The following is a 14,066-nucleotide window of genomic DNA, read 5'->3' as shown; positions in this document are numbered from 1 at the left end:
GGAGAGGTCATAAAACCTGTGCATTTGCCCCACGACAGAAAAACCATCGAGCGGTATTTTGGAACACACTGGCAGTTTTTCAATGGAGACCTGCAGAACAGAGTTCTGTCTTTTCTCCACCCCTGCCAACCTGTTCACCTAGCAATCTCACCCTAGCCCACTGACATCTCGCACTAGCTTCTAGTCCCTTGCCCGGCCACCCTAGCTTTGCCTTCTTACTCCAGTCCTCTGCAGCATCTCTCGGTATCTTCACAACCCAGCGTTCTCATAGCTCCACTGACACTGGAGTCTCTCCTGCCCATGTAGCTCCAACCCTTCTCTATCCTTTCCTTATTTTATCCTAACTATCCTAGAACACCAATTTCTCCCAAACATGTCACGCTCGTTACTCTGAGTTCCTCTCTTCCATCTACCTACTCAGCTATATTCTGTACATTTCCAAGGCAAACCAAAGAAGGATGGGTCAGCCAACTAATTATCTGGATGCCTACTGTGTGTCAAATTCTGAATCCAGCAAAAGGTGATGGAAACAGATATCACAGATGCAGACATCCTCTAAACCACACAATCTACCACAAATTTTCTTAGCTGGGGTTTCTACTTCTGTGAAGAGACGGAATGACCACAGAAACTCTTATAAATGAAAATACTTAATTGGGGCTGGCTTACAGTTTTGAAGGTTATCATGATGGCAGGAAGCACAGCAGTGTTCAGCAGACATGGTGCTGGAGAAGGAGCTGAGAGTTCAACATCTTGATCTGTAGGCAGCAGAAGGAATCTATGTCACCTGGCCTAGCTTAAGCATATATGACCTCAAAGCCCACCTCCACAGTGATACACTTCCTCCAACAAGGCCATACCTCCTAACAGTGCCATTCCCTATGATCAAGCATTCAAACACATGAGTCTGTTGGGGCAAACTTCAAACCACCATATTCCACTCCCTGGCCCTCATAAGACTTGAAGCCATAACATAATGTAAATGCATTTAGTCTTAACTTCAAAAGTCCCCATACTCTGTCACATTTGCAACAATGTTTAAAAGTCCAAAGTTCAAAATCTCTTCTGAGATTCATACAATCTCTTAACTGTAATCCCTTATAAAATTAAAATTAAAAAACAGGTCACATACTTCCAACACATAATGGCACAGGATATATATTACTGTTCCAAAACACAGGGAAAGGAGGGTAATAAGGAAATACCAGGCTAAAGCAAGATCAAACACCAACTGGGCAAATTCCAAACTCTGCACCTTTATGCCTAATGTCAAAATGCTCTTCAGATCGCCAAATTCTTTCAGCTTTGTTGATTGCAACACACTCTTTCTCTAGAAAGGTTCCACTCTATCAGCAGCTTTCCCAATGGCTCTGGCATCTCCAACATCATGGGATCTCCAAAGCAATCCAGGATTCACCTTCACAGCTTCACACAATGGCCTCTCTAGACCTCCATGCATGGCCTTAAAGGTTTCCCTTGTAGTGGAGGGAGATCCCATGACCCCTTTCTTCTAACCTTGATTCTAAAGCCAGAACCATGTGGCTGAAGCTGCCAAGTTCTTCTGCTTGCTGAGGCTAGAACATGCCCCCCTCATTCATTGAAATCTTTACCAGCTTTCTGGATTTGATGGTTTCCTTCACTGCCTAAGCTTGGCTGACCTGAAACTCTAACTGTAGACCAGGATGGCCTCAAACTCAGAGATTCACCAGACTCTGCCTTCCGAGTACTCCTAATAATGCCATTCTCTATGGGCCAAACATTCAAACACATGAGCCTATGGGAACCATACCTATTCAAACCACTACACAAATGGTATAGAAATTGGTTCAATTGTCCATGAACCTTCCAGACCAGACTGTAAGTGCTTCACTTCCCTGTCTTCTCAGAACTTCACATACTGCCCAACACAGAACCTTAATGAATATACAGACCATGAAATCAATAACTCAAGCCAATGCATTATTTAAACCTCTAAAGTACGGGGTCATCCTAACTCTACAAATGAAGGGTAGAAAGAGTGTTTGATGAGGGCTTTTGAAGTATCAGGAGGTGAAAAGGAAACTCCTGGAGTCAGTCTCACCACTACCAGCTAAAAGCAACTCTGGGTGTAGTTGGCTACTGTCTTTGCTATTCTGGATCCTCTGTTCCCTCCTCCTACTGGCACCTCCTCCTTTCTCTCTCCCAGCTGTAATGGGAATAAGCATGTCACCCCTTCTTTCCCCACTGATCAGAGTGGTTTCTTCTTGCCACCAAAACCTTTCAGTTCCTATCTCAACCCTAAACCAAACTTCTCCAGCTGTTGTGCTGCTGCTAGCTCATAGCACCAAGTCTTAAATCAGCACCATTACCTGCCAAGGGTTTTACTAAGACTCCAAGCTGAGGACCAGGTCAACAGGGGGGAATTAGGAAACAAAAGGTCTCCAGGAAGTTGACAGACAGCCCCTACAACACCAAGCCTAGGCCTTGTTCTAACAGTGTGGATGGGCACCACGATCAGACAAGACACACAGGCTGCTTGCAGACACTCTTAGGGCAGAGAACAAAGCAAAACTACCAGAAAATATCCTACAGGACACCAAAGAACTCATTAGTCTCCCTTCTTCTGTCCCAAGATTGGGTTGAGCTCAGTCTAGCTCCTCTGCACAAACCTGAGAATCAGGCACAGCAACTAGTCACGGCCACGATCCAGCTCTGCTCAGATCTAGACTCTAGCCCCCCCAAAAGAGTGGGATACCTTCCAGGCTCCACAGAAAGGGCTTAGAAACAAAGGAGTTTCCCACTACGGAATTATTCTGACCATATACTTTCTTCTTATGAGGTCACTGTAAATATCTAACAATCTTTAAGAACCTTTGAGGTCTGAACCAGTCCTAGCAAGAATTCCCAGTGGAGACTCATGAGCTCTTGTGGTAGCCGATGGCAAGGTTGGCAAAGTTCTATCTGTAATGTCTTAAAGGATAAGATGGTAAATATTTTAAGCTTGCAGGCCATGTGGCTGTTGTACCTACTTGACCATATCTCTGTGGCAAAACATAAGCAACAGGCATTTCTAAGATCCAATAAAGTACAGAAATAAGCATCTGGTCTACATAGGCCATAGTTTTGTTTTGTTTTTACACTAGAATCTGCTCTTTTAGCATTTCATATTTCAGAGAGGAACAAAAGTCAAAACGTATCTATGTATCTCTACTATGAGATTCAGGTGTCCATATCTGCTACTTGCTCTAAAGGAACTAAAAAGAAGTCCAGTCTGTTTAGTCTAAAAACTTAACCTGAATCAGAAACTTAAGCAAACGTGGAAATGGCTATAGACATCATTTCTGGGGGCTTCAAAGAAGTAAAAACTAGATTCCTTGTGCTAGATGCTAAGACCTGGAAAGGAAAGTGGTACATCCAAGATGGTGTACAGGTCCCCTGACTCTGTACTTCCACTCAGTAATAGGAAGAAAGAAAGCAAGTCAGTAGCACTTCCTGAGCCTCTCAGTCAGTGCTTCTCAACCTTCTTGATGCGATGACCATTTAATACAATTCCTCAAGTTGTGGTGACCTCCAACCATAGTTATTTGTGTTACTTCATAACTATAATTTCCCTACTGTTATAAATCATAATGTAAGTATCTGTGTTTTCCATAGGTCTTAGGCAATCCCTGCGAAAGTGTTGGTTGATCCTTCAAACGGGTCACAACCCACAGGCTGAGAATGACGACTCTAAGTGAACACAAAGGTCAAGAAGGCAATATGGGGAGGGAAATGCACCTGCGTGCGTCGATTCTGCATATACTCAGACACGGCTACTACAAAGAAAGTATAAACTAGAATCTGCATTTTAAAAATAGATATGGTCTGACAGAAGACGTAGGTAGTTAACAGAAACAAGCCAAGGAGTCTGAAATGGTCTTGGGATTATAAACAAGAACAAGGTATATACCTGTACTTCCAAGCTCTTCCTAAAATCTCTCCCCAGAACTGACTTCCACCTCACACTCTGGATCTCACCAAAAATGTTTCTGTGCTGATATCTAACATCATCGCAAAGATTTCTAAAAACAAATCAAATGTGTCTCCCTTGAACAAGTTTGAATACCAACTATTAAGGCTAAAATTTTAGCACCTTCCTTCCCCATGTCCTGTCCCCAAATCAAAACGGCTGTCTGACCTGTCTCTCGTTTCCATTCCTGCAGGCTTCACAGACTTCCCTCTCTAGTCTGGCATCTTACCTGGCTTCTGCTGTACCATCTCCCTGACCCCCATGCCAGGCTTATAATGATGTATATGGGGTCTAACCCCATATATCTACTCATCTTCCTTCCATGCATCATTCCCTTCAAGGTCAGGGCTCACTGCCCTCTCTGGCTTCCAAGCTTCCAGAACCTTACCTAATTTAAGGGGCACACAATAACTGCTGAATGAGTGAACCCTGGTTTTTTATCATAAGGCATGTCTTACTTCCCATAACCCTGAGCCCAGAGCTGCACACTCTGTACACTCTACCATCTCACGCTCCCCCTTCCACCTATCTACCATTCTGGAAAAGACCTCTGGCTTGTGGAACTCATCAATTCCTGACCCTGTCCATGCTCCTGTCACGGCTGCATAGCATCTCTGCCCACGCTCGCCTAGCCCTGCCCAGGGATGACGTTCATACCCTGCCCCCTCCATGTATTCCAACTCCCACGCAACTGACAACTGTAGGGGTTTAGGGGGAGCTAGGAGAAGCAGGAACCGGGGAGATGATTTTTTTTTAAAACGTGACAATGCAGGGCATTAAGAGGGTATGTTGGAGCCTTTGATCCCTAGGGGCATCACCCTCCCAATGGGCAGGGTTGGCAGGCAATTGAAAGAGGAGGGGGAAGAGGAGGAACCAGATTTTTCCACTGAACGAAAAGCATGATTTCACCACTGCCTCTGTTGCCCTGGTAACCATGGACAGCCCAGTGGAGAGTACAGTAAAAGAACACCATGTTTATCTTTGCTGTCTGATCCACTTCCCTGTACACCCTTCCCTGACCACCTCTTGTCCCCTAGACCTGCTCCAAATGTCGTATAATGCCAGCATCATCGCTCCAGTCTGTTGCTCAAAACCTCAAGGGCAGAGCTAATCCTGATTTTCAAGCACAATGTATCATGTGCTCCACATCCTAGGGGTTATCTCACCACACCCACCTGCCATGCCAGGTGGCCCCAAGAACCAAGAGCTGGACTCAAAGATCAAGAATGGCATCCACATTAACAAACAATCCACTGGAGAAGGAGAAATGAAACGACGAAATGGAGAAAACTGCCCAGCTAGCACAGTTCATAGTACTGAACTGCTGGGGTATTATGGGTACCTGTTCAGTTAAACCTCTCCTGTTCCAAGACCATCAAAAGGATTCTAGCTGGGGATGAGCTGAGGGAACAGGTCCGTCCAAAAACCACAGATCCTTTCTCCTACACAGGCATACACCCCATCAGTGTGACCTCAGAACAGAGAGAAAGCTATCGCCGTGGGAGATTATATGTGTTATATAACATGACGACATCAATAGCACCAACGCAGTTATCCAATGCCAGAGACAGGCCAGGAGTGGAAACCAGCCCAAGGGGCTGGCATAACAATCCTCTAGCCACCAGTGCCAAAGGAAGCCTCAGCCCTGTCTTTACCTGCTCCTTTCACCCCAGAGAACAGAGAGACTTGCCTGGCTCTTGCATTCTCCTTCCCCTTCTGTGTGGCAGGTGGGGGCCACGGCACCAGCACCACCCTGGCTATAGGCAGACTGTACAGCCTGGCAGGAGGGTATCCAGGAGCCTCGGCAAGTGAGGAAGAAGGTACAGAGACCCATCTATCCTGACATAAGAGGCACTGCAGCAGCAACAGGTTTGGTTGGACCAGCTGTCCTCTGCTCTGTGATTTGTTGTTTCTCTAAAAATTAAAAACATAATAATAATTACGTCCAAAGTGAAATTTTAAAAAAATAATAAAGTCATATTTGGCACGGGCCAAATCCCATCTCTGATTACAAACAAAGCTAGGAAGGAGTCCTGAGTAAATTCACCGTTTCCCCATAGCCCCACTTCCCCCACGGGAAGATGACCCACCACCCAGAAACTTAAGGGCGGAACTTAGTCCACAGCTCTGACTCTATCTTCCCTATCGCTCTGACTCTATCTGCCCTATCTCTGCAGCTACCTAGGTTGCCAGAACAGCTACCCAGAGGGCTTGCTCCTCCCCCCCCCCAAACGGCGCAGGCGTCTGTGGCTGGTGGACGTGCACACGGGCCAGGGGGGCGCAGCTGGCCAGTTCAGAGCTCCGTCCAAGTCTCCCATAATCACTACCACACCCACGTTATTAATGGGGTGGGGGAATCGCACAGAACCTGCGCGGTGGCATCTCCTCAGGCTGCACCTGCGAGTACCAAGCTACGCCCTGGCCTTCCCTCGCGCACCTCCGTGCCTCTGAAGAGCTAGAAGCAAGCTCCCACATCTCGGAACGTGCTGCGCCGTCCCTCGCCCCCTCAACCACCTGTCTCCGCTTCCCTCCCGGGAAGCCGCTCCAAGTCGCCGCACCCCTGCGTTAGCACCATGCTCGCCGCCTACAGGGAAGCTGAGTTTCAGGGCGCCGTTCAGGTTCGTGCGCCCGAGGCTGTGGCCCCTCAGGCCTGCACTGCCCAGGCCGCCATCCGCACCCGCCTGCCCGCCCGCCCGCGAGGCGGCAGCGGAGTGGTAGGCGCTGCCGGGCCGGGCATGCAAGGGTCACGCGCGGCCCGGCTCACTCATCCCGCCCCGGAGCTCCTACCTGGGCGGCCGCCGGCTTCCGGCGCAGCTCAGCGAGCACAGCCTCGCGGCGCAGCTACCCGCGGGAGGCGCAACGCTGCGGACTCCGCTCCCTCCGAGAGCTCCGCCCGCTCTTCCCACGCTCGGCGCCCGCGCCGCGCCACCGTGCGGCCAAGTCCGGCGCTGCGCCTGCTGGGAACGCGGTCGCCCCCGCCCAACCGTGAGAAATGCGGCAGAGGATCTGACCAGCCAGCCAACCAACCACGTTCTCTCCGGCAACGGGCCCGCCCTAACCTGAGGGCGGCTGCAGAGCTGTCCTATTCTTCACTGGTTCTGGTTTCTTTTCTTCCAAAGTTTCTCTCATGACAGCTCTTATAAGGTAAAAGGTAGGAGATGTGGGTTTCGCTCAGGCAACTAATGTTGTAGTGAGATTCACAGGGGTGCACCTGGTGCTCGGTGGAAAACAGATTATGCTTCTGTCTACCTATAAATGCTTACTCGGGGAAATGTTTTCTTGACAGTTTTCTGAATACAACCTGTAGAGAATTGGAGAAGAACTGTGGACCCTCCCTACAGAAAAACGCGCACTCTCATAGAAGCAGAGTTTTGCATGGTATTTCAGGATATTTTGAAACTTCTCCATGTCATGACCGCCAACCTCAGACCTCTACATGTGCCTGTGAAGGCAGGTAAGCCAATTGGCAGTACCTGAAACTGCCACTTTGCCATCCTTCTGGGACATCTTCACCAGTCTCTGAGACCGTGTTTCTGCCTATAAAAATGCCTTTTTGTAAACCCGTCGATGGGAATTGGAGGCATAATAGAGACAGGCAGATTGTAGAGGGGTCTGGTTTCTGGCCAGTCTTGCCGGAACTTGAGCTCAAGATTTAGTGAAAGATTTTATCTGGAAAAATAAGGTGGAAAGGAGAAGAGGAAGACACTAGATCTCTACTTCTGACCACTCATACCCTCCTCCTCCTTTCCTTAAAGGCCAGCACAAAAGCCTCTTCCTCCTTGATGATTTTTCTGCATCACATTCTGTTTTTAACCACTGTTTTATACATGCTCCTGTTGTTGTATGTAGAAGGAGCTGCGGGCTGCGTTCCTGCCGCCCGGCTCCTGGCCACCTGGCTAGCTTATGCCCTGAAATAACAACACACAAACTGTATTCATATAAACATTGCCTGGCCCATTATATCTAGCCTCTTTGGGCTAACTCTCATATCTTGCCTTAACCCATATCTAATAATCTGTGTAGCACCAGTCTTACCGGGAAAGATTCAGCATATCTGACCTGGCGGCTTGCTCCATCGCATCTGCCCTGGAGAGAGAGGCATGGCGTCTGAGCTCACTTCCTCTTCCTCCCAGCATTCTGTTCTATTTACTCCTCCTACCTAATTTTCTGTCCTATCAGGGCCAAGGCAGTTTCTTTATTTAACCAATGACCTTCCTCCATCAGCTGTAGTTGATTGTAAGCTCTTTTAAGATCAGTGTTTTCCTTCTGCAACTGAGGTAATTTACACAATTTATTTGACAACAGTTTATTAATACTCAAAGTGAAGGAACTGGGGGAAATAAGAAGCCCAGCGGGATACCCAGAGGAAACTGTACTTTCCTTTTCTTTGGTTGCTCCAACAGCAACATATATTCTCCCAGGTATAATTTCATGGCTAGAAAACAGAGCCCTTAAAATGGGAAGATCTTCTCATTTCTTTTTTTCTTCTGGACAACGCAGCCTCAATTCAATGGTTGCTAGATGAAGTTAGGATACAAGTTCGTGCAGAATGCACCTGTCAAGCAGCAGTTAATCCAACACTAGTATCCATGAGTCCAACAAGGGGCCCCACCCCCTACTCATTGTACATGATAGAAGAAACAAGAATGTCATCAATGATTTTTCACTTCCTCCAAGCCAGTCACCATGTTCTATGACTTTTCCTGGGAGATATGAACAAACCAATCCATGGCAGCTAAAGAAACTATTCCAATCAAGTGTAGCTTAGTGAACCAGTGGATTTATTGGGGTCACTTATAGAACATGGATGACTAAAGGAGTTGTATCACTGAAAAGCTTGCTCCCACGATGAGTGACAATTCATAAAACCCACAAGTGTGGAACTTCCAGGCCTACTTATAGACAGCTCAGAGTATCTTCTCTCCCCAGCTAATGCTATTGCTTACATAACCTTAAGAAGGGACCTGTGACTTGTAAATTTCAGGAGCTTGTTGAGACTTCTCAGTTTTTAAATTTTCATTTTTAGTTTCCTTCCTGACTCTTAAGAAGGCTGCGTCCAGAAGAGTGTGTTTCAGTAAGGAAATAACTCTATAACACACTGTCCATGCTCTACTTCCTAAATCACATCTCGAGGTCCTCTTCATCTTTATTCCCAGCTCAGAACCATTATTTTTTTTAATAAATTTCCACGTGTGTCTCCACCCCAGCTACACTCCCTGCTTCCAGCCTCACCAGGCTCAGATCCAGGCACACATCTGCTATGGCCTGTATATGTGTCCTCTTAAAAATTATTTTCAAATCCATAGATCCAATGTGATAGTATTAGGAGGTAGAACCTTTGGGATATAGTTAGGTCATAAAAGTAAAACTTTGTGAGTGGAATTTATGTCTTTAAAGAAGGGGCATTTGCAGGGTGTAAGTTGCACACAAATGCAATTTCAGGACTTTAGAGTCCACAGCAGAAATATCATGAGTTCATGACCAGCCTAAGCTATATATCCAGAAAAATATAAAACACACCTAGGAACTTGTTCGTTCTCACTGTTCTGTGCCTCCTGAAGAAAAACCAAGACAAGATAAAAACTCCAAAAATAACTTTCCAGCACCTTGATCTTGGTTTCCTCAGCCTCCAGAAGTGAGAAATAAGCACCTGTTGTGTAATCTATGCAGTCCATGGTTTTCTATTACAGTATCTCAGAAGAAAGACAACATTCCAAGCTGAAAGGTCTCCAAAAAGTATCAATCTCTTCTCTACTTACAACCATGTGAGAACCAAACCTCTTCACCTGGTTCACTAGGCCTCAAGGATCTGTCCTTAACTGTATCTCCAGCCTCCCCTCTTGGTGCTTTGCTTTAATTGCACACTTCGCTGATACTAAACATCAGTGTTCTTCCCACTCAACAGTGAATGCTCTCACTGCTACACCCTGCTCAGCAATCCCCTTTGCCTTCCCTTGCATCACTGTTCTGAGTCCATTCTTTTTATGACATTATCCCTTCAATACTGCTATTTACTTCTGTGACATCTGCTTTCCTTGTCATAGTGAGATGTCTGCACCAGTGTTCTCCATGCCTAGCACAATGCCTATTGTAATGTAGAAGCATGAACATTCCCATTAAATAAATGAAAGGTAGAATATAACAGGCACCCCAGATAGAGACCCTGGGCAAATATAGTAGTATTCTTAAATGCGGTAAGACCAACCAGGCTTGTTTTATTGTTTGACTTTTGTTTGTTGAGATAATGTCTTACTCTACAGCCCAAGCAGACCTCAAACTTATAATCCTCCTGCCATAGTCTTCTGAGTGCTAGGAATACAAGTGTGTGACACCACACATGGCTAGAAGGCAGATTTTAAATATAGCAGAACTCACCATTTTCAAATGATTTTCAATCTTTCTGAGTCTTCAGTTTATCGACTGAAAAATGGGGATGATAACACCCAGGGTTGCTCTTAGATGTATGTAGTGGTACTTAACAATTTTAAAATCTTCTCCATCTATGTATTAGTCAGTTATGTTGTATCACTTACTTGATCCTAGCAGTAACATTTTCATTTTGCATGTGAGGAGACTGAAGTAGATCAATAGAACACCATTTGTCATAGGTTACCTAGCTAGTCACCAGGCAACAGAGTGTGAGTTTGCATTCTAAGTCTAGGTATTCTCTACCACCACCAACCCCCAACCTGCTCTTCCCTTCCAGCCCCAGAGGAGGAAGCAATATTGGGACAGATATGTCACACACATGGAGATACAGAACTTTTGAAGGGTTTTTGAAGTATAAGGTAGTTTGGTTGGGAAAACTTAATCAGAATAGGAAGAAATGGACTAAAAAGCCATTGACCTCGAGGCTAACCCTGTACTTGAATTTTTGTCCCCTTTTGTACTATGGGACAATTGTCTTTTATCCTTATAAAGATTTGTCACTTGTATTGGTTTAATAAAATGTTGATTGGCCAGTAGCCAGGGAGGAAGTATAGGCAGAGCCACCAGAATAGGAGAATTCTAAGAAGAGAAAAGGCTAAGTCTGCAGTCTTTACCCAGACACAGAGGAAGCAAGATGAGAATGCCTCTCTGATAAAAGGAACCAAACCATGTGACAAACACAGACAAGAATTATGGGTTAATTTAAGATATAAGTATTAGTTAATAAGAAGCCTCAGTTAATAGGCCAACCAGCTTATAATTAATGTAGGCCTCTGTGTGTTTCTTTGGGACTGAGTGGCTTCTGGACCAGGTGGGACAGAAACCTCTCTCAATACTTTTGTATCCTAATAAGATAACCTCAATGGACAGACCAACGTTATATGTTGCTGCACTGTGCAGCCTGGATGCCGAGACTGGCAGAGGGTGCCAGGATTGAGACTCGGAGGCTTCTTTCCAGATGGAAGAACAGCAACCTTTATATAGCCCAGAGCCTTTTAGACCTCTACTACTTCTGTGTAAAACCTCCAGCCAGAAAGAACACAAACATCCTTGTCAATTACAGACCACAAGGAAGTTCCTCTGTCAGTTAGGGGGAGTGAGGGCAGCTGGATCACAACAATATGTCACTTAACACCTTCAGGCTCAAAGATTACCAGACGCCAGGGTCTGTTTACTCTATATTTGTACTTCTGCCCACCACCAAACAGCCATTAAACTCTTACTAACGTTTTTGGTAGGGCTTGCAGATGTCTGGCCACATTAACCCCTCTGAGCCTCCATTTCTCCATTCTGCAAAATGGGATTGATAATATCCCAGCACATAGCTGTTGTGAGAATTAAGCCAGATGATAAAACAGCTGTTGGTGGTTTGTTGCTAGTGGAAACACCTTCCCCAGTGTCCAACCCTACGTCTGATGGTGTTTATGCTCGTAAGTTGTCTGCTTAGCAACGAGGCAAAGGACAGAGGGAAACTTAGGAGCTTGGAAGGCACAGGAGTATGAAGGCTGTTGTTCTCTCCTGTTGTTCCTTTCACAGAGATATGGAAATATCATTGAGGCCCTGAGCTTTTTGGAACTGTTCAGTAATGACCTATGATTCGTATGCAGTAATGTTACCTATGTGGATGGCTTGTTGCCTGAGGCTGTAAATGTATCTGTTATGCAAAATGATTTTTAAAGACAGAATCTCTCTATAAAGCCCAATTTGGCCTCAAACTTTCAGTTCTCCTGCCTCAGCTACACAAGTATTAGGTTTATGTCTTGTCTTACCACACCTTTACATAGACGGTATTTGATGAGAGGATTTCTCAAGACCTTGGTGGGCAGGAGGCCTGGACCAGTAATTGCCAAGACAGGAGAGCAAGAACAAAGTCGCCATCTTTACTGACCACAATTAAGGTCAGGGCTCATCTGAGGTCAATTGGAAGGCACTTTGAAAACATCAATGAAATCACCTGTTGTTGGAGGCCACTAGTTCGTTTCCTGACCACCCTGACTGAAAATAATCAGAAACTATATTATTTGCGATACTGTTTGGACAATAGCTTAAGCATATTTCTAGATAGCTCTTATATCCTAAACTAACCCATCTCCATTAATCTGTGCATTACCACAAGGTCATGGCCTATCGGCAAAGTTTCAGCAAGCTCCAGTGGAGATGTCTGTCTCCGGCTACATGGCTTCTCCCTGACTCACCTACTCTCTCTCTACATCTCTGTTTGGATTTCCCACCTGGATTTACTCTGTTAAGCCATTGGCTGAAAGAAGCTTTATTTATTAACCAATAAAAGCAATACATATACAGAAGGACTTCCCACACCAATCATCAAATAAGATATTATAGATATGAAGGACAGAAATGGCGTCAGGCATTTAGTAAGAAGTCAGTACACATAAGCTCCTGAAGAAGATGAATGCACTTGAGCATCAGGCAGAGAATCACTCTGCTTATCAATCTTCTAATGCCACCTTTGCACTGAATTGTTGTGTGTGTGTGCGTGCGTGCGTGCGTGCGTATGTGTGCGTACACACACGTCTTGAGCTCCAAGAAACACCCAGTGGAATGGCCCTTCTTGGGTCCTCTCGTGATTATGGTAGGTTTTTCTTTAAAGATTAAATCGGTTTTTTTCCCCTTTCTGTTCAACAAAGACAACAGCCCTTTGGGTTTTGATAAACGTTCTTTGCCTTGTAGCAGGTGGATTTGCCCCAGGCACCACTAAGAGCTATGCTTTTAAAACATACAGAAGCCCAGCTGTTTATATCTGCTGCATCTTTTTTCTCCTATTTTCTGCCCTGAAGGCTGGGTTTTCTCTGCTTTGGCAGACTGATAACATGTGGAAGGAAGAGAACAGTTCTAACTAATAGACTAATTAGTGATACAAGCCTTTAATAACTGAGTATAGGAAAGTCATTCCCTACCCTCAAGTGATTAATTTATTTATTGCTGTTGTGCTGCATTAGGGTAAACTAGTCAGCTTCTAGCTATTGGCAACTTAAATCAATCCCTTTTCTTCATTTCCTTCCTTTCCTTTGCTGTAGTGTGTGTTGGCAATCTGCAAGAATCGATGCAGCTGACAGGCAGCGCTGGCAGAAGTGCTAGGACCCTGGTGCCACCATTAGGAACTGTAGGAACTGTGAAAACCCAGCTGCTCTATGTTTGGTTCTCAAAGGTCCTTTCCTCATGGCCACTTCTGTCAGTTACAGCTTTCCAGCTTTGTCTTTCAGAACCATCCTACTATGGAGCTTAAAAGCATATATTGACATTCAGTGGCCCGGATTTCAATTCTGGCTTCCTCACTGGCTTGTGCAGAGGATCTAATGCAAGTCTCTTCACTTCACTGTGCCTCAGTTTTCCCACTTGTAAAATGTTGCTTTGGAACGCTTATCTCTTGGGCATGACATGACCATTGCCATACTGAAGTCAAAACAGCTGTAATCATTCACAACTGACCCTAACAAGATCAGGCCTATTAACATTTCTTCCAAGAAGGTGGGCAAGGAGGGTCAATGTACCCTCAACTTCAATTCTAGTTATGTAGTCCAGTCCCTCCCCAAGCTTCATGTAATCGTGCTCCAGCTTCATGTGGTTTGGGGAGGCACTAAATAATGTAGGACTCCAGTAAAGCAGCACTCACCAGTTGTCATCCGTG

Source organism: Microtus pennsylvanicus, chromosome 10, assembly GCF_037038515.1.
Source record: "Microtus pennsylvanicus isolate mMicPen1 chromosome 10, mMicPen1.hap1, whole genome shotgun sequence".
Lineage (NCBI taxonomy): Eukaryota > Metazoa > Chordata > Mammalia > Rodentia > Cricetidae > Microtus > Microtus pennsylvanicus.
This window is presented reverse-complemented; position numbering follows the sequence as displayed.